This window comes from Hypanus sabinus, chromosome 6 (genome assembly GCF_030144855.1).
Source record: "Hypanus sabinus isolate sHypSab1 chromosome 6, sHypSab1.hap1, whole genome shotgun sequence".
NCBI lineage: Eukaryota > Metazoa > Chordata > Chondrichthyes > Myliobatiformes > Dasyatidae > Hypanus > Hypanus sabinus.
Genome location: NC_082711.1, coordinates 169320375 through 169339021, shown reverse-complemented (window position 1 = coordinate 169339021; position 18647 = coordinate 169320375). Strand labels below are relative to the sequence as shown.

Here is an 18647-nt window from a genome sequence, read left to right as displayed (position 1 = left end):
GGATTGGAGGAGGATACTGGTGGGGATGTCGGCAGAGCAGAGGGATTAGTTCACAAGGCGTGGGATAGATATGCCCCACAGAAGAAATCTTCAAATGGCAGGGGTAGGCAATCGTAGCTAACAAGGGAAGTTAAAAACTGCATAAAAGCCAAGGAAAGGACATATAAGGTATCAAAAGTGAGTGGGAAGTTGGATGATTGGGAAGCTTTTAAAATCCAACAAAAGGTAAAATAAAGGCTATAAGAAGGGAAAAGATTAAATGCGTGGGCAAACTAGCCAATAATATAAAACAGGATACTAATTTTTTTCAGTCATTTTAAGAGTAAAAGAGAGGTGAGAGTTGATGTTGAACCACTGGAAAATGATGCTGGTGAGGTAGTAATGGAGGACAAAGAAATGACAGATGAACTTAATGGGCACTTTGCATCTGTCTTCATTGTGGAAGTACTAGCAGTGTGCCAGAGGTCCATGAGTGTCAGGGAGCAGGAGTGAGTGCCATTGCTGTTACAAAAGAAAAAGTGCTAGGCAACTCAAAAGTCTTAAGGTGGATAAGTCACCTGGACCAGATGGACTACATCCCAGAGTCCTGAGAGAGGTTGCTGAAGAGATAGCAGATACATTGGTTATGATCTTTCAAGAATCACTTGATTCTGGCATGGTCCCGGAGGACTGGAAAATTGCAAATGTTACTCCACTCTTTAAGAAGGGAGGAAGGCAAAAGAAAGGAAATTATAGGCCAAATGGCCTAACCTCAGTGGTTGGGAAAGTGTTGGAGTCTATTGTTAAGGATTAGGTTTTGGAGTACTGGAGACTGATGATAAAATACCTCAATAGTTTTTGTAAAGGGAAATCTTGCCTGACAAATCTGTTAAGAGTTCTTTGAGCAAGTAACTAGCAGGGTGGACAAAGGAGAGGCAGTGGATGTCATTTACTTGGATTTTCAGAAGGCATTTGATAAGGTGCCACATGTGAGGCTGTTTAACAAGGTGAAATCCTATGGTATTACAGGAAAGATACTGGTATGAATAGAGGAATGGCTGACAGGCAGGAGGCAGTGCGTGGGAATAAAAGGGAACTTTTCTGGTTGGCTGACAGTGACTAGTGGTGTTTCTCAGGGGTCAGTATTGGGACCACTACTTTTCACATTATTTGTCAATGATTTAGATAATGGAATCGACATTATCTAAATGTTGGTTTAGATAATGTGGCAATATTTGTGGATGATACAAAGATAGGTGGAGGTTAGGTACTGCTGAGGAAGCAATGCAATTGTGGCACAACTTAGACAAATTGGAAGAATGGGCAAAAAAGTGGCAGATGGAATACAGTGTTGGGAAATGTATGATAATGCATTTTGGTAAAAGGAACAATAGTGTGGACTATAATCTGAACGGGGAGAAGGTTCAAACACCAGAGGTGCAGAGGGACTTGGGAGTCCTCAGGCTAGATTCCCAGAAGATTAATTTACAGGTGGAGTCTGTGGCGAAGAAGACAAATGCAATGTTGGTACTTATTTCAAGGGGCATAGAATTTAAAAGCAAGGAGATAATGCTGAGCCTTTATAAGACACTAGTGAGGCCACACTTGGAGTACTGTCAACAGTTTTGGGCCCTATATCTCAGAAAGGATGTGTTGTCAATGGAGAGAGTCCAGAGGAGGTTCACAAGGATGATTCTGGGATGAAGGGGTTAACATATGAGAAGTGTTTGGTAGCTTTGAGCCTGTACTCACTGGAATTTAGAAGAATGCAAGGGGGGATCTCATTGAAACCTACCAAATGTTGAAAGGACTAAATGGGGTAGGTGTGGAGAGGATGCTTCCTATGGTGGGGGTATCCAGAACTAGAGGGCACAGCCTCAAGATTGATGGGCAACATTTTTCAACAGAGGTAAGGAGTAATTTTTTTTAGACAGAGAGTGGTAATCTGTGGAATGCTCTGCCACAGACTGTGGTAGAGGCCAAATCCATGGGTATATTTAAGGCAGAGGTTTATCGTATCCTGATCAGTTAGAGCATCAAAGGTTATGGTGAGAAGGCAGGTGTATGGGGTTGAGTAGGATCCAGGATCAGGCATAGAAACATAGAAAACCTACAGCATAATACAGGCCTTTCGGCCCACAAAGTTGTGCCAAACACATCCCTACCTTAAAAATTACTAGGCTTGCCCATAGCCCTCTATTTTTCAAAGCTGCCATCTCCAATGCAATTTTACCACCAAGCATATCTTTACCGCCCCCCCACCTCCACTTTCCACAGGGATCTGTCCCTCTGCAATTCCCTTGTCCGTTCATCCCTCCAGGTACTTATCCTTGCAAGTGGCCTAAATACTACACTCTGCCCCTACACCTCCTCTCTCACCTCCATTCAAGGCCCCAACCGGTCCTTCCAGGTGAGGCAACACTTCACCTGCCAATCTGCTGGGGTCGTCTTTTGTGTCCGGTGCTCCCGATGCGGCCTCCTCTACGTTGGTGAGACCCGTCGTAAGTTGGAGGACCGCTGTGTCAAGCGCCTCCGCCATAAACAGGATTTCCCGCTGGCCAAACATTTAAATTCCTAATCCCATTCCTGATCCGACATGTCAGTCCATAGCCTCCACAAGCTCCATGATGAGGCCACCCTTGGGATTGAGGAACAACATCTTATATTCCAAGGCAACACGAGTGAATCTGCAGATGCTGGAAATAAATAAAAACACAAAATGCTGGCAGAACTCAGCAGACCAGACAGCATCTATGGGAGGAGGTAGTGATGACGTTTCCTGATGAAGGGTTTCGGCCCGAAACGTCGTCACTACCTCCTCCCATAGATGCTGTCTGGCCTTCTGAGTTCTGCCAGCATTTTGTGTTTTTATCTTATATTCCATCTGGGTAGACACCAGCCTGACGCATGAATATAGATTTCTCCTTTCAGTAAAACAAATTCCCCATCCCACCCCCTTTCCTCTATCACTCTCTCTGACCTTTTCCTTCTCACCTCCCTGATTCCCCTCCTCCTTCCACTTCTCCTATTGTCCACTCTCCTGTGCTATCAGGTTCCTTCCTCTCTAGCCCTTGACCTTTCCCTCCCACCTGGTTTTGTCTATCACCTTCCAACTAGCCCCTTTCCCCTCCCCTCACCTTTTTGTTCTGGACCTTCCCCCTTCCGTCTCAGTCCTGAGGAGGGGCCTGAGACACGGCCTGGCCTGCTGAGTTGCTCCAGTGTTGTGTGAGTTGCTTTGGATTTCCAGCATCTGCAGACTTCGTCCTGTTTGTGACTAGCCATTGTAAATCGTCCTGTGATTAGGCTGAGGTCAAATAGATGGGTTGCTGGGCATTGCAGCTCAACGGTCTGCTCTATGCCATGTCTCTAAATACTGTAAGTAAAAATGGGTACCTCCAACCCATCTGCAGAGATTTGCTTCTGAGTGAATCATTTTGTTTGCTCATTACAACAGAGGGTTTGCTAAATCAGTTTAGGATTGTGAACAACTTTGCTTTTCACGCCAAGCCTACGGACCGTTTCATTACATCAGTGCGTTGAGGGAGTACAAAGAGAAAAGCAATACCAGAATGCAGAACGACGTGTTACAGTTACAGATGAGAGAGGTAGTCAGGTCAAAGGCCCATCCTATTGTACAAGGTGTCATTCGGCATGGCAGATTAAAGGCATGGTAGGCTCTGGAACAGGACAGTACAGCACAGTACAAACTCATTGGCCAACAATATTGTTTTGACCTAGCTTCTAACTGCCGATGGCGCAATTTGTTCTCTTTTTTTGAACTTTTGAGTGTTTGATATTTTTGTTTGACATTTTGAGTGTTTGATAGAAACGTAGAAAACCTACAGCACAATACAGGCCCTTCGGCCCACAAAGTTGTGCCGAACATGTCCCTATCTTAGAAATTACTAGGCTTACCTATAGCCCTCTATTTTACTAAGCTCCATGTACCTATCCAAAAGTCTCTTAAAAAACCCTATCGTATCCGCCTCCACCACCGTTGCCGGCAGCCCATTCCACGCACTCACCACTCTCTGCGTAAAACACTTACCCCTGACATCTCCTCTGTACCTACTCCCCGGAACCTTAAACCTGTGTCCTCTTGTGGCAACCATTTCAACCCTGGGAAAAAGCCTCTGACTACCCACATGATCAATACCCCTCATCATTTTATACACCTCTATCAGGTCACCTCTCATCCTCTGTCACTCCAAGGAGAAAAGGCTGAGTTCACTCAACCTATTCTCAGTCGGCATGCTCCCCAATCCAGGCAACATCCTTGTAAATCTCCTCTGCACCCTCTCTATGGTTTCCACATTCTGCCTGTAGTGAGGCGACCAGAACTGAGTACAGTACTCCAAGTGGGGTCTGACCAGGGTCCTAGATAGCTGCAACATTACCTCTCGGCTCCTAAATTCATTTCCACGATTAATGAAGGCCAATACGTCGTACGCCTTCTTAACCACAGAGTCAACCTGCGCAACTGTTTTGAGCATCCTATGGACTCGGACCCCAAGATCCCTCTGATCCTCCACACTGCCAAGAGTCTTACCATTAATACTATATTCTGCCATTATATTTGACTTACCAAAATGAACCACTTCACACTTATCTGAGTTGAACCTCATCTGCCACTTCTCAGCCCTATTTTGCATCCTATCAATGTCCTGCTGTAACCTCTAACAGCCCTCCACACTATCCACAACACCTCCAACCTTTGTGTCATCGGCCATAACGGAATGGCGAAGCAGACTTGAGGGACTGAATGGCCTGATTCTACTCATTTGTCTTACGGTCTTATGGATATGATCTTTTGTCATTGCTGTAAATGTAATTGATATATAGGTTTGATATTCTACCTTCAATTACGTTATTATCACTATAAGTGCAGTTGTCCGTCGTGTTCAACAATGACTGGAGATCTGTGTGAGAGAGTTTTTAAAGTGGAAAAGCTGTTGCACTGGAGCATTTCCACTCTCTCAACCTCAGAAGCTGGGGTCTTGATTATCACCATTACCTATTGTTAAAAGGTTCACCTTGCTCCTGACCATCCTCTTGTTTGGTACTATAATTGTAAAAGCAAATGTTGATTTTGATATCCCTTATGAGTTCCTTTTCATACTTCTGTTTTTACCCTGTTCTGTAATCTTTTTTTCTTTGTTCTATCTCTTCCAGTAGCAGTATTTACACATCCTCTGTGGGCATTGTCTTGTGGTTGTTTATTACGCCTTACCTTCTGTGGCACTTTATCATACACCGTTTTGCACAAAATTATTTTTTGAATCTTTCCCACTGCTCTGATTTTGCCCTTTAGCTGATTGACCTAGTTTATCCTAGACAAGCTCTATCTTGTCACATGAAAATCAGCCTTATTCAGACCCTAGAGATTAAAGATAAAGATTAGCTTTATTTGTCACATGTACATCGAACCACAGAGTGAAATGTGTCGTCTGTGTCATATCAAATCAGCGAGGATTACACGGGACAGCCTGCAAGTCTCTCCACGCCTCCAGCGTCACATAGCATGCAGACCACTCACTAATTCTAACCTTACTTCTTTGGAATGTGAGAGGAAACTGGTGCACCCAGAGGAAACCCATGAGGTCACAGGGAGAACATACAAACTCCTCACAGATAGTAGTGGAAATCAAACTTCAATCAGCGATCACAATTGCACTAACTGTGTAGGGTAATGTAATTGGTGGAAATGCACATTATTCACAACCGCTACACTTAGTTGGGGTTGCACTTTAACAGGCTAGATTGATGTGATGATGTAATTACATATTTTTTTTACAACTCTTTGTGTTCAGTGTTTTGGAGTGCAATAAATGACTTGCTACGGCTTTTTTTAACGTAAAACACCTCCTCCATTTTTATTTGCGAAAACCTACAATTGCTACGCTAACATGCTGCTGCTAAGACCCAGCAACTGTTTTGCAATTTCCCTTTCAAATTGGATGTAATCAAATTATATCAACTTCATAAATAATCACCCACTGTAAAATAGTTAGCTTGGTCTAACTCATTACACAACAAAAAACAAGAGAAAATCTGCAGATCCTGGAAATCCAACCGACACACACAAAATGCTGGAGGAATTCAGCAGGCCAGACAGCATCAATAGAAAAGAGTACAGTTGATGTTTCCAGCTGAGACCCTTCATCAGGACAGGGCCCAAAATATCGACTGTACTGTTTTCCACAGATGCTGCCTAGCTTCCTCCAGCATTTTGTGTGTGTTGCATGGATTTCCAGCATCTGCAGATTTTTTCTTGTTTGTGATTGGATACTCTACTGTAAAGTCTCTTCCAGGGATGCCCACTCTGAAGAAATTTAAATCTTCTCTTCAATGGGAGTTTGATGAAACCCTCTGTCACTGCTCTCCCTCTCTGATCTCTGCTGCCCTCCGAAGTCCTGATGAAGGGTCTCAGCCCAAAACATCAACTGTACTCTTTTCCACAGATGCTGCCTGGCCTACACAATTAAAAAGTTGTGCTCTCTTATTGGTTCTAGGCTTACTTGCAGTCAATTATCAGGTATTAAACAGAGATTCAATATATTTCAGACAGGATCTAGTCTGCTTTTCCCAATGTTTATTAAAGTTAAAAGTCCTTGTTATTCCCACTGTTCCCTTACTACACAATTGTCCAGTTGCTGTACTTATGAATGCACCTCTCCTGCTAGAGGTCTGATACATAAACCTCAAAGGGATTTTAAATCCCTTTTTTTAATCATTTAAACAGTTTTCTGTTTCTTTTTAGCTAGGAATCAAATTGTAAATAAGTGGATTTTTTTTTACTTACATATGCAGGATTCCAGTTTCTGTAACCCTTCAGCATTCACTTCTTAGATGAGGTCCAGCGGAGACCTCATGATTGCAGACGCAAGGAAGTGCTTCTTTATTTTAGGTTCTGTCAATTGTTCTAGTTAACTGAAGTCAATTTATTGGCTATAATAAAACACAGGGGGCAGTTAAGGTCCATTGTCTGCGTCATGTACAACAGAAGTTGTAAAGTCTGGGTAATGGAATCTAGTTGGCCTTATTGGGAGTTTAGAGGCAGCAAGAGGCTGGAATCTGAAGCAAAAATAAACTGCTGGAAGAACTCAATGTGTCAGGCAGCATCTTTGGAGGTAAAGGGACGGTTGGCATTTCAAACTAAGACCATGGAACAGGACTGGCAGTCAAGACACCAGGGAGAAAGGAAAACACAGAACTCATGTCAAATTCAGGACAATGTCTTCAATGTGGTCATAACTTAATGAGACTTCATAGTGGGGCAACAAATGCCAGGTCCTGATGCAGGACTTTTACCCAAAACATCCCGCTTCCACTACCTATGGACTCACTTTCAAAGACTCTACAATTCATATTCTCAATATTATTTATTTACATATTTATTCATTATCATTTGTGTGTGTTTTTTTTTGCATTTGCATAGCTTGTCTTCTTTTGAACATTGGTTGTTTGTCAGTCTGTGTGTGTAGTTTTTCATTGATTTTGCTCCTGTACCTAGCGTCACTTTATGGACATATAATCAGTCTCAGTATATAAGCAATCTCATGTATTTATATTTATTGTAGATTTTTATTGTGTCCTTGGCCTTATTCTTTGTGCTGTATCAGATCCAGAGTAACAATTATTTAATTCTCCTTTACATTTGTGTTTTAGAAATTACATTAAATAACCTTCAAATGCAAGAAACTCTTGCTTTTGTAAGTGCAGTAGGAAAAGGGAGACATCCAGACATTTTATTCAAAGATTTTTTACAAGATGTATGTCCTCTGAAAGTAGCCCTGCAGGTGGTGCTGCTCCAATAACCAATGTTCCAACCGAACCTCTAGTGCTGTCTGTGTAGAGTTTGCATGATACCCCCTGTGACAATGTAGAGTTTCTCCGGAGGCCACAGTTTCCTCCCACATTTCAGTGATGTGCTGGTTAATTGGTTAATGTGAATTACATTAATGTAAGCAGGTGCTAGGAGAATCAGTGTGCACCTGAAAGGGAATAGATTGTCAGGAATATATGTGGTGGAATGGGATTGATGGGATTGCTCTGAGAGCCAGCATGGACTTGGTGGGCCAAATAGCCTTCTTCTCAGTCATAAACAAACATGAATAAATCCTATCTGAAGCACCTTCCTTTGTTGTCAGAATCCATCATCTGCAGCTCTTCATTGTCTATATCACACCCCCGCCCCCAGCCTCTGTCACTATTTCTATCCACCCTTCCTCTATCTGCCTATCACTCAGCTCATCTGGATTCACATATCGCTTTCCAGCTCTTGCTACACCCCTTCCCCTTGCCTTCTTATAACGACTAACTGCTCTCTAGCTTTCATCCCAGATAAAGAGTCTCAAGACAACCAGAATATAAAAGCAAGGATGTAATGTGGGGGCTTTATAAAGGACTGATGAGGCCCCACTTGTAGTATTGTCAGCAGGTTTGGGCTCCTTATCTATGAAAGGATGTGCTGACATTGGAGAGGGTTCAAAGGAGGTTTTTGAAAATGATTCTGGGATTGAAGGGCTTGTCATATAAGGCAGTGGTCCCCAACCAACAACATGATTTGCCGATATGAAACAATAGGAGTCAGTTGCACCTTTCCTCATTCCCTGTCACACCCACTGTTGAACGTATGCGAGGTCATCAGTCTCCTAAGCGCAGTGATACCCTCGCGCCAGGGATGACTGGTTGGCCTTGGTGTTGTGATGGAAACAACTGGTTCTTTGAGTCTTTGAATAATAAGGAATTTATTATTAAAGGGGAAGTCAGGTCGACACAAGCAACTACAATACACAGGAAGTGGTGTGGGGACAGGGTACGGTTACACAAACAAAGAACAAGGGAAAAGCACTACAACAGCTATCCCCCTTGACCCTGGATAGCCGCAGCTCCCTTAACAGGACAAACGATAGACCTTCCCAAACATAAATCAATGCACTTACCTTCAATGAGGTGGTCTGTAAGAGAGGGCAAGCCAAGGCCAAGTCTCACCTTTTTTAGCATGGGGCTGGGCGAGATAATCCAATTAAGGTGACCAATAATTTAGGTGGGCATTGATTAGTTGGGGGTGTCTAAATGTTGATTGGCATGTGGTGCGTCCTCCGACCAGCCAGGTGGCAGTGCATCTGTCACATGGCCAGTATCTCTGGATACACTTGGGTAACCGGCCGCCTCATGCAGCCGGCAAGAAGTGCCGTTACTACTGGCCTAGAGCATGGACAGATGGGTGCCACCTTTAAACCTGTTCACCACACCAAATGTTCGTGGGGAACCCGGTGCTAAAATATTTGCAGACGACCTAATTCGGGCTCAGGGTTCCGTAAGTAGCAGAGCAGCTACCTCGCTGCGACCTACTGAAAGTCATCCTTCGAGCCAAACTTTTGTCTGCCAATAGATCCTACAAGGGGGGCGGGCGGGCATCCTGTCGCACTCCTCGATCAGTTGGTCACTCTCTCCACACTGCGACCGCCACAGCCCCAGCACGACGACCTCCAGCCCTGATCTTGTCCTCTCACTGGTGTGTTGCAATGATTTTATATGTTCATGCGAGGAAAATATGCACTTCCAAACATATCCAAACATTACTTAAAATGTTATGATGCTATTGACTTATAATTGAGTTATAATTGACTTATCACTATATTCACGTGAGGAAAATATGCACTGTGAGTATAATATTAAATTCCTTAGATAAACCCTTTTAGAAATGAAATTGAGTGTACTAGCCACTTATAAATGACTTATAGTTGACTTATCACCTATATTCTGGTCGTGATTAACACCCACCTCCCCCCCCACCATTGGCAAGAATATTGTCAATATTAAACCGCAGTGCAAAAGAGGTTGGTGACCCCTGATATAAGGAGCTCTCAGCCTCTACTCACTAGAATTCAAAAGAATGAGGGGTGACCTCAATGAAACCTATCGAATGGTGAAAGGCGTTGATATAGTGAATGTGGAGAGGATGTTTCCAGAGGACACAGCCCAGAATAGAGGGGCATCCTTTTAGATCAGAGGTGAGGAAGAATTTATTTAGCCAGAGAGTGGTGTATCTGAAGAACTTGCTGCCACAGGCGGCTGTAGAGGCCAGGTCACTGGGTATATTTAAAGCAGAGGTTGATAGGTTCTTGATTAGACAGGGCATTAAGGGACAGAGAGAAGGCAGGAGATTGGGAGTTGAGAGGGAAAATGGATCAGCCATGAAGAAATGGCAGAGCAAACTCAGTGGGCCAAACGGTCTAATTGTGCTCCTTTATCTTATGGTTGTGGTGTTATGGTCTCATCCCAAAATGTCAAATGTCCATTTCCCTCCACAGATATTGCCTGACCCAATGAGTTTCTCCAGCAGTTTGTTTAGTGCTCTGGATTCCAGCAGCTGTTGTCTTGTGAGTCTCTGTGAATAAACTCTCTATTGCCTCCCTGCCCTGTTTTATGATAATAATTACTAATAATGCTCCTTCCTAGCTTTGCCTCTATCATCCCAGTAAACTGAATAACTTAATATCCAGTACAGGTCTTGACCATATTAATACCCTGTCTCAGTAATGCATACCACATCACGTCTCTCAAGTTGAACGTATGCCTGCAATTCAATCAGTATGTCCCTATCTGATTCACTAGCATCCTTCAGGGCCTTATATTAATCATTGTACTCTGGGGTACATGAACAGAATGGCTAAGTAATTGGATTGGGTATCTCGACTACTCTAGCTTGGACTGAAAAATTCAAATCTTGTGGGAACTGGAGAATTTAAATTCATGTAAATTCAATTCCCGGAATATAAAAAGCTTGCGCCAGTGATGGTAAACAAGAAACTACAATACCTGTCTGAAAAATCCATCTAGTTTATTAATGTTCTTCAGGAGAAGTAATCCGCTGTCTTCATTTGATCTAGCCCATGTGCAATCACTGTCCTTGTCCTTAACTGCCTAGCAAGCTGTTCATTACAAGGAAAGCTGAGGATGGACTGTAAAGGCTGTCTTAGGCACTGACAAATAAAGATCAAAGTCAAGTTCATTGCCATATGCTCAAATATTTGGATGTACAGCTACAATGAAAAACTTCCTTTCAACAGCATTACGGTCACATGGTGTTTGATTCACAAGTAAAATATAAATTATCCAAGAAAGAATGCAACTAGAAAACACACAACAAAAAGCATAAACACAAGAGATTCTGCAAATCCTGGAAATCCAGATTAACACACACAAATTGCTAGAGGAACTCAGCAGGCCAGGTAGCATTTATAGAAAAAAGTACAGTTGTCGTTTAAAATGTCGACTGTACTTTCTTTAGATGATGCTTGGCTTACTGAGTTCCTCCAGCATTTTGTGTGCGTTGCTTGGTTGATAAATGTTTCTAGTTAACAGCCTCACAGGTAAGATACTGAGCGAACTGTTATGTAAAGGAACTTTTTTACCCTTTACACAACGATTCAGTCTGGAAAAGTAAGTACCTGTGCTGTTATATCAATTAAAAACCTGTGTGGTGGTAATCTTCCATTTCTTTCAATGCTGAGACTTCATCACATAGTTTTCTAATATTAATTTGATGGCAATAAACACCTATTAACATTCCTCAAAACTGTTAAATATCAAATATGCTCAGACAGGGAGAATCATACAGGTTCCAAATTGTTAAGTGTGAATTAATTTTGTAGAGTGTTCACGTTTCAGCCCTGAGGTACTTCTTGGTTGGAGAGTCATTAATTATGGCTCACTGTAAAGTGTAGGAAAAGCAATTACATGCAATCTACTTGCAATTGACCCCCATTAAATTTAGGGTATCGTTTGTGCCCTCTGCAATGTAGAGGTAAGTATCGTGAAGTGAACAGTATTGACTAATTTGAAAATTCTGGGTGACTGGATCTCTGGAGAGCTGCCTCATTAAGGATTCTGCAATGTTCCCTCCTACTCACACAGATGTAGAAGCATTGTCTTGTGGTGTGCTTTGTTTCATGGGATGCTTCCTCAATAATTGGATCCACACTCAGCAGCCACTTTATTAGGTACACCTTTCAACCCAGTGTGGACTTCTGCTGCCGTAGTCCACTTCAAGGTTTGATGTATTGTCAATATACTCTCCACCAAACATCTATAGAAGATCATCAAAGTTCTAGATGTCATGCTGAATCTTCACAAAGTCCTAAGGAAGTAGAGGTGCTCCCATGCTTTCTTCGTAATTACACCTATGTGCTAGACCCAGGACAGGTCCTCCAAAATGATAACACCTAGAAGAAAAAAAGCTTAAATTTAATTTCAGGCTGCTCCATGTACATTCAGGTAAAATCCCATGGACTTTGTGGATTAAGAGGGAGAAAGGTTTTCTCTTACAAATATGCAACGTCTTTGCAAGTACATTATGGAACATCACCTGATCACAATCACTGTCCCTTCAATCAATGTGTAAAGAGGCAAAAAGCTGGATAAATGGCTTCCATTTGCAAATTTCTAAAGACGTACCATGGAGAGCATTCTAACAGGCTGCATCAACATTTGGTATGGGGGGTGGTGTGGGGTGGTGGATGGGCTACCGCACAGTATGGAAGTAAGCAGCAGAGACTTGAGTCAGCCCCATCATAGACACTAGCCTTCCTAGCATCCAGGACATCTTCAAGGAGCAGTAACTCTAAAAAGCGACATCCATCATTAAGGACCTCCATCACCCAGGACATGCCCTCTTATTGTTACCATCAGGGTAGAGGTACAGGAGCTTGAAGGTACACACTCAATGAATTAGGAACAACTTTTTCCCCTCTGCCATCAGATTTCTGAATGAATATTGACACGACCTCACCACTTTTTTTAAATTTTTATTAAGCTGGTGATATTAAACCTGATTCTGATCCTCCAGCTTTACTGTAAGTTTTAAATGGTGATACGGGGAGAAGGTAGCAGATCGGGGCTGAGAGGGAAAATGGATCAGTCATGATGAAATGGCGGAGCAGACTCGATGGGCAAATGGCCTAATTCTGCTCCTATAACTTATGGTCTTACGTTCGTTATGTTACTGTGGTGACGTGAATAATGATGAAGGAATGTCAGGCACACCAAGGTGAATCATTCTCAGCAGTGACCCCCTCCAAAGGGCAAAACTTCCACTGGAACATTACGTTAAAATGAGCCATGCAGATTTTATGTGCAATTTTTGAATAAAAATGAGCAGCACATACACCAACTTCCAGGCTCAGGATTCTAGATTGTTGCTCCAGTAACAAATCATTGCTTATCTCCTGCGTGGCCACATAGCCTCTTCTTTGAATATCCAAAAAGAGGCTAGAGCTTTAATTAATTCAGCATAGCATTATGGGCTGAAGGGTCTGTTTCTGTGCTATATTGATCAACATCCTTTGGCTGTGTTGGGAATTAGTGAAAAAGTCCTTAAGACATCCTGAGTCAAGCATAACATGACTCCAGCATGTTGATCAACAAGCAAAATGCTGGAAGAACTCTGTGGGTTAGGCAGAATCTGTGGAGGGAAATAAGCAATCAAAATCCTTCAACTGGATCAGTCCTGGTGAAAGGTTTTGACTTGAAGTATCCACTGTCCATTTTACTGAACAAAAAAAAAACAGCATTTCAACACGTGCAGTCGAGCAGTGGTTATATTTTACCATATTGCTGTTAAGATTCCAACTGTTAATTCTAAATGCTCAAGGATCAAGCTTGCTGACAAATCAGTTTCAGTTTAGCTTCTCTCAGCAGGTTGCGAGACACTGAATCAACTAATTTCAAACCTGACCCAAAAACATTTGACTGTCCTCAATTAGAGCACCTCTTCCTGTCCAAAACCCTAATAAACAAGTCAGAAATGCACACGTCAAATGGACATACAGTGAACTACAAGATAAAATCAATTTAAACTGAGCTGAGATTGTGTTAGTTTTTAAAAACAGAATCGGGTTTATTATCACTGCCTTGTGAAACATTATGTGGTAACGGTATGGTGAAAAGATATAAAATTATTATAAATAACAAAATCAATAAATAGTGCAAAAAAAGGAATAACAAGGTCACAGACCATTCAGAAATCTGATGGTGGTGAAGAAGCTGTTTCTGAATTATTGTGTGTGGGTCTTTAGGCTCCTGTACCTCCTCCCTGATGGTAGTAATGAGAAGAGGGCATGTCCTGGACAGTGAGAGCCCTTTAAGTTCAAAGTTCAAAGCAGATTTATTATCAAAGTACATATACAATACGTCGCCACGAACAACCCTGCGATTCATTTTCTTGCAGGCGATCTGAGTAAATACAATGAACACAAGAGAGTCAAGGAAAGACCTCGCCCAACAGGGCGGAGAAGTAACCAACATGCAAAAGACAACAAACCATGCAAATACAGAAAGATAAAAGAGAAATAATAATAATTAAAAAATAAGCAATAAATATCGAGAACATGAAGAGTGCTTGAAAGTGAGTGCATAAGTGTGGGAACAGTTCATTGATGAGGTGAGTGAAGTTATTCCATCTGAGTCAATAGCCTGATGGTTAAGGAGTACTAATTGTTCCAGAACCTGGTGGTGTGGGTCCTGAGGCTCCTGTACCTTCTTCCTGATGGCAACCACAAAAAGAGAGTAAGTCATAGATATTGGGGGTCCATGCTGATGGATGCTGCTTTCCTGTGACAGTGCTCCATGTAGGTGTGCTCAACGGGGGGGGGGGAGGACTTTACTCGTGATAAACTGGGCCATATCCACTACTTTTTGTTGGCATCCCCATTCAAGGGCATTGGTGTTTCCATTGCAGGTTGTGATGCAACCAATAAATATCCTTTCCACCACACACCTATAGAATTTCATCAAAGCTTTAGATGTCATGCCGAATCTTCAGAAATTTACAGTGCCTACAAAAGGTTTTCACTCTCCCCCCCACCCGGAAGCTTTCTTATTTTATTGTTTTACAACGTTGAATCACAGTGGATTTAATTTGGCTTTTCTTGACACAGATCAACAGAAAAAGACTCTTTTGTGTCAAAATAAAAACAGATCTCTACAAAGTGATCTAATATAATTACAATTATAAAACACAATATATTTGATTGCATTGCAATACAACCCCTTTAGTATGACACACCAAATTATCACAAGTGCAGCTAATTGGTTAAATAGAGATCACCTGTATGCAGTTCAATTGAATGTAGTAAAAATACACCAGTATCTGGAAGGTCCAACAGCTGGTGAATCAGTATCCTGGCAAAAACTACACCATGAAGACAAAAGAACACTCCAAGCAACTCTGTGAAAAGGTTATTGAAAAGCACAAGTCAGGGGATGGGTACAAGAACATTTCCAAGTCACTGAATATCCCAGTTAAGTCAATCATCAAGAAATGGAAAGAATATGACACAGCTATAAAGCTGCCTAGAGCAGGCCATCCTCAAAAACTGCAAGGGGACTAGTGAGGGAGGCCACCTATGACAACTCTGGAGGAGTTACAAGCTTCAGTGGTTGAGATGGGAGAGACTGTACGTACAACAAATATTGCCTGAGTGTTTCACCAGTTGTAGCTTTAGAGCAGGCATGGGCAAACTACGGCCCGGGGGCCATATGCGGCCCGTTAAGCTTTTTAATCCGGCCCGCAGAACTTGATGAAATTATATTAATAAACCTTGTTAATGTTTTTTCCCCGCAATTCTGGCATTTTCCCAATAGATGTCTATATACATTGACCTTTGTTGAGGTGCAGCGTATTACTCCACATTTGCGCTTTACTCTTTGTTCGGCTCGACCTATTTGTGTGAACAGGCGTTCAGCGTCATGAACATCAACAAAGCCAGCCACAGATCCAAGTTAACTGACCAACACCTCAGATCCATCCTGAGAATCGCCACAACAAAACTAAATCCAGACTTTGATGCGCTGGCTAAAAAGGGAGACCAACAACACTGTTCCCACTGAAATTAAAAATAAGTTTCTTCGTTGTGTTATGTAAAAAATGCATTTGAAAATATTTTTTTCAATAAGCCTTACATGTTACATGTCATTTCTGTTAAGTGATGGACATGAGTAGTGTGCAGGTGCACGTACGTTCTCAAAATAAAAAATGCGCTCCAGATCAAATAACGCGCTCCGCATACTGGTGCGCTGTCACTGTTCTGTCCTTGTGCTGGTCGTTGTTGAGTTTTGGCACAGGGGACAATTGAATAAGAAGGAGCAGGACAAGTAGACCTGCAACTCCTACCGTTTTTGAAATAAAGACAGACAGGAGGAGAGTGATGATGATAATATCTTGAAGGATAACAGAATTTTCAGTGCTTTAAAATAATAACTGTTACTATTAAAAAAAAAGCTGTATTTTATTCATTTAATTTTCAGTGTTTTAAAGTCATTTCAATAAATAGCTAAATACCATGGGACTTCAAAGACAGATATTTTGTTGTAATGCATTTGTTCATTTTCAATTGAAATTAAAGCACATGTTTTCTACATATCCCATGATATTTTATTTTCTCTTATGAGGTGTATTACCAAAACACTCCGTCCATCTGCTCCTGGTCCGGCCCCCCTGTCAAATTTTAGAACCCTTTGTGGCCCACAAGTCAAAAAGTTTGCCCACCCCTGCTTTAGAGCATAAAACATAGAAATCTACAGTGCATTACAGGCCCTTTGACCCACAATGTTGTGCCGACCATGTAACCTACTCTAGTAGCTGCCTAGCATTTCCCTACGGCATAGCCCTCTATTTTTCTAAATTCCATGTACCTATCCAAGAGGCTCTTAAAAGACCCTATTGTATCCGCTTCCACCGCCGCCGCCAGCAGTGCATTCCACGCACCCACCACCCTCTGTGTGAAAAAATGACATCCCCTCAGTACCTACTTCCAAGCATCTTAACACTATGCCCCTTCACGTTAGTTATTTCAACCCTGGGAAAAAGTCTCTGGCTATCCACACGATCAATACCCCTCATCATTTTATACAGCTCTATCAGGTCACCTCTCATCCTCTGTCGCTCCAAGGAGAAAAAGCCAGGTTCACTCAACCTATTCTTATAAAGTATGCCCTCCAATCCAGACAACATCCTTGTAAATCTCCTCTGCACCCTATCTATAGTATCCACATCCTTCCTGTAGTGAGGTGACCAGAACTGAACACAGTACTCCAAGTGGGGTCTGACCAAGGTCTTACATAGCTGTAACATTACCTCATGGCTCTTGAAATCAATCCCTTGGTTGATGAATGCCAATACACCATTCACCTTCTTAACAACACTGACAACCTGCACAGCAGCTTTGAGTGTCCTATAGGCACGGACCTCAAGATCTCTCAGATCCTCCACAATGCCAAGAGTCTTACCATTAATATTATATTCTGTCTTCAAATTTGATCTTCCAAAATGAACCACTTCACACTTACCTGGGTTGAACTCCATCTGCCACTTCTCAGCCCAGTTCTGCATCCTATTGATGTCCCGCTGTAACCTTTGACAATCCTCCAGACTATCCACAACGCCCCCAACCTTTGTGTCATCAGCAAACTTACTAACCCACCCTTCTACTTCTTTATCCAGATCATTTGTAAAACTCACAAAGGGAGGTGTCCTGAAATAGATCCCTGTGGAACCCCACTGGTCAACGACCTCCACGCAGAATATGAACCATCTACAACCATCCTTTGCCTTCTGTGGGCAAGCCAATTCTGGACCCACAAAGCAAGGTCTCCTTGGATCTCACGCCTCCTTACTTTCTGACGAGTCTTGCATGGTAAACCTTATGGGAGAATGGCAAAGAGAAAACCACCGTTGAAAAAGCTCATGTGAAATCTCAGCAATACTCACAAAATGCTGGAGGAACTCAGCTGGCGAGGCAGTATCTACGGAAAAGAGTACAGTCAACGTTTCAGGCCGAGACCCTTCACCAGTCCTGGTGAAGAGTCTCAGCTCGAAACGTCGACTGTACTCTCTTCCATAGATGCTGCCTGCCCTGCTGAATTCCTCTAGCATTTTGTGTGTGTTGCTTAGACTTCCAACATCTGCAAATTTTCTCTTGTATGAAATCTCGGCTAGAGTTTGCCAAGAAGGCATGTGGGAGACTCTGAAGTCAGCTGGAAGAAGGTAAGGCAAGTTTATTTGTATAGCACTTTTCAAACACAAGGCAGTTCAAAGTGCTTTACATAAAACAAGATATAAAAATCAAACATCACATTTCAGACAGTATAAAAAAAATAAAATCACACAAAAAATAGACATAATAAATAGATTTTAAAAAGGACTAAAAGCAGGAGATTCTAATTAAAAGCTATAGCGAAAGGAAATGTTTTAAGCCTTGATTTAAAAGAGCTTAAAGTTGGGACAGACTTCAGATTCTCTGGAATGTTATTCTAGATATGTAGAGCATAGAAACTAAAAGTTGTTTCATCATGTTTCGTTTTGACCCTGGGGTGGTAAGCAGACCTGCCCCAGATGACCTGAGAGCTCGGGATGGTTCATAATCAGAATCAGAATCAGAATCAGAATCAGACTTTAATCGCCAAGTACCTGTACACATACAAGGAATTTACTTCCAGCAGATGTTGTCTCTCTGCTCATAACAATAATAATGATAAATATAAATGAAAATATAGATTATACATACAAGTAGAGCAATCCAAGTAATAGTTAGCCGACAGTTAACCGGCAGTTAACTGTTCAGCAAAGTGAGCACAGAAGGGAAAAAACTTCTCCAGTGCTT

At 42.1% G+C, this 18647-nt stretch overlaps 1 long non-coding RNA gene across 2 annotated transcripts in view; it reads left to right on the top strand.

Moving 5' to 3' along the window:
* Window positions 1-14327, top strand: part of LOC132396086 (uncharacterized) — a 32847-nt gene extending 18520 nt beyond the window's left edge. For both annotated transcript variants that reach the window (XR_009512854.1, XR_009512852.1), the window contains exon 3: window positions 14216-14327. This is a non-coding gene — a long non-coding RNA (uncharacterized LOC132396086). The remainder of the gene's footprint in view (window positions 1-14215) is intronic.
* Window positions 14328-18647: the final 4320 nt, after the last annotated feature.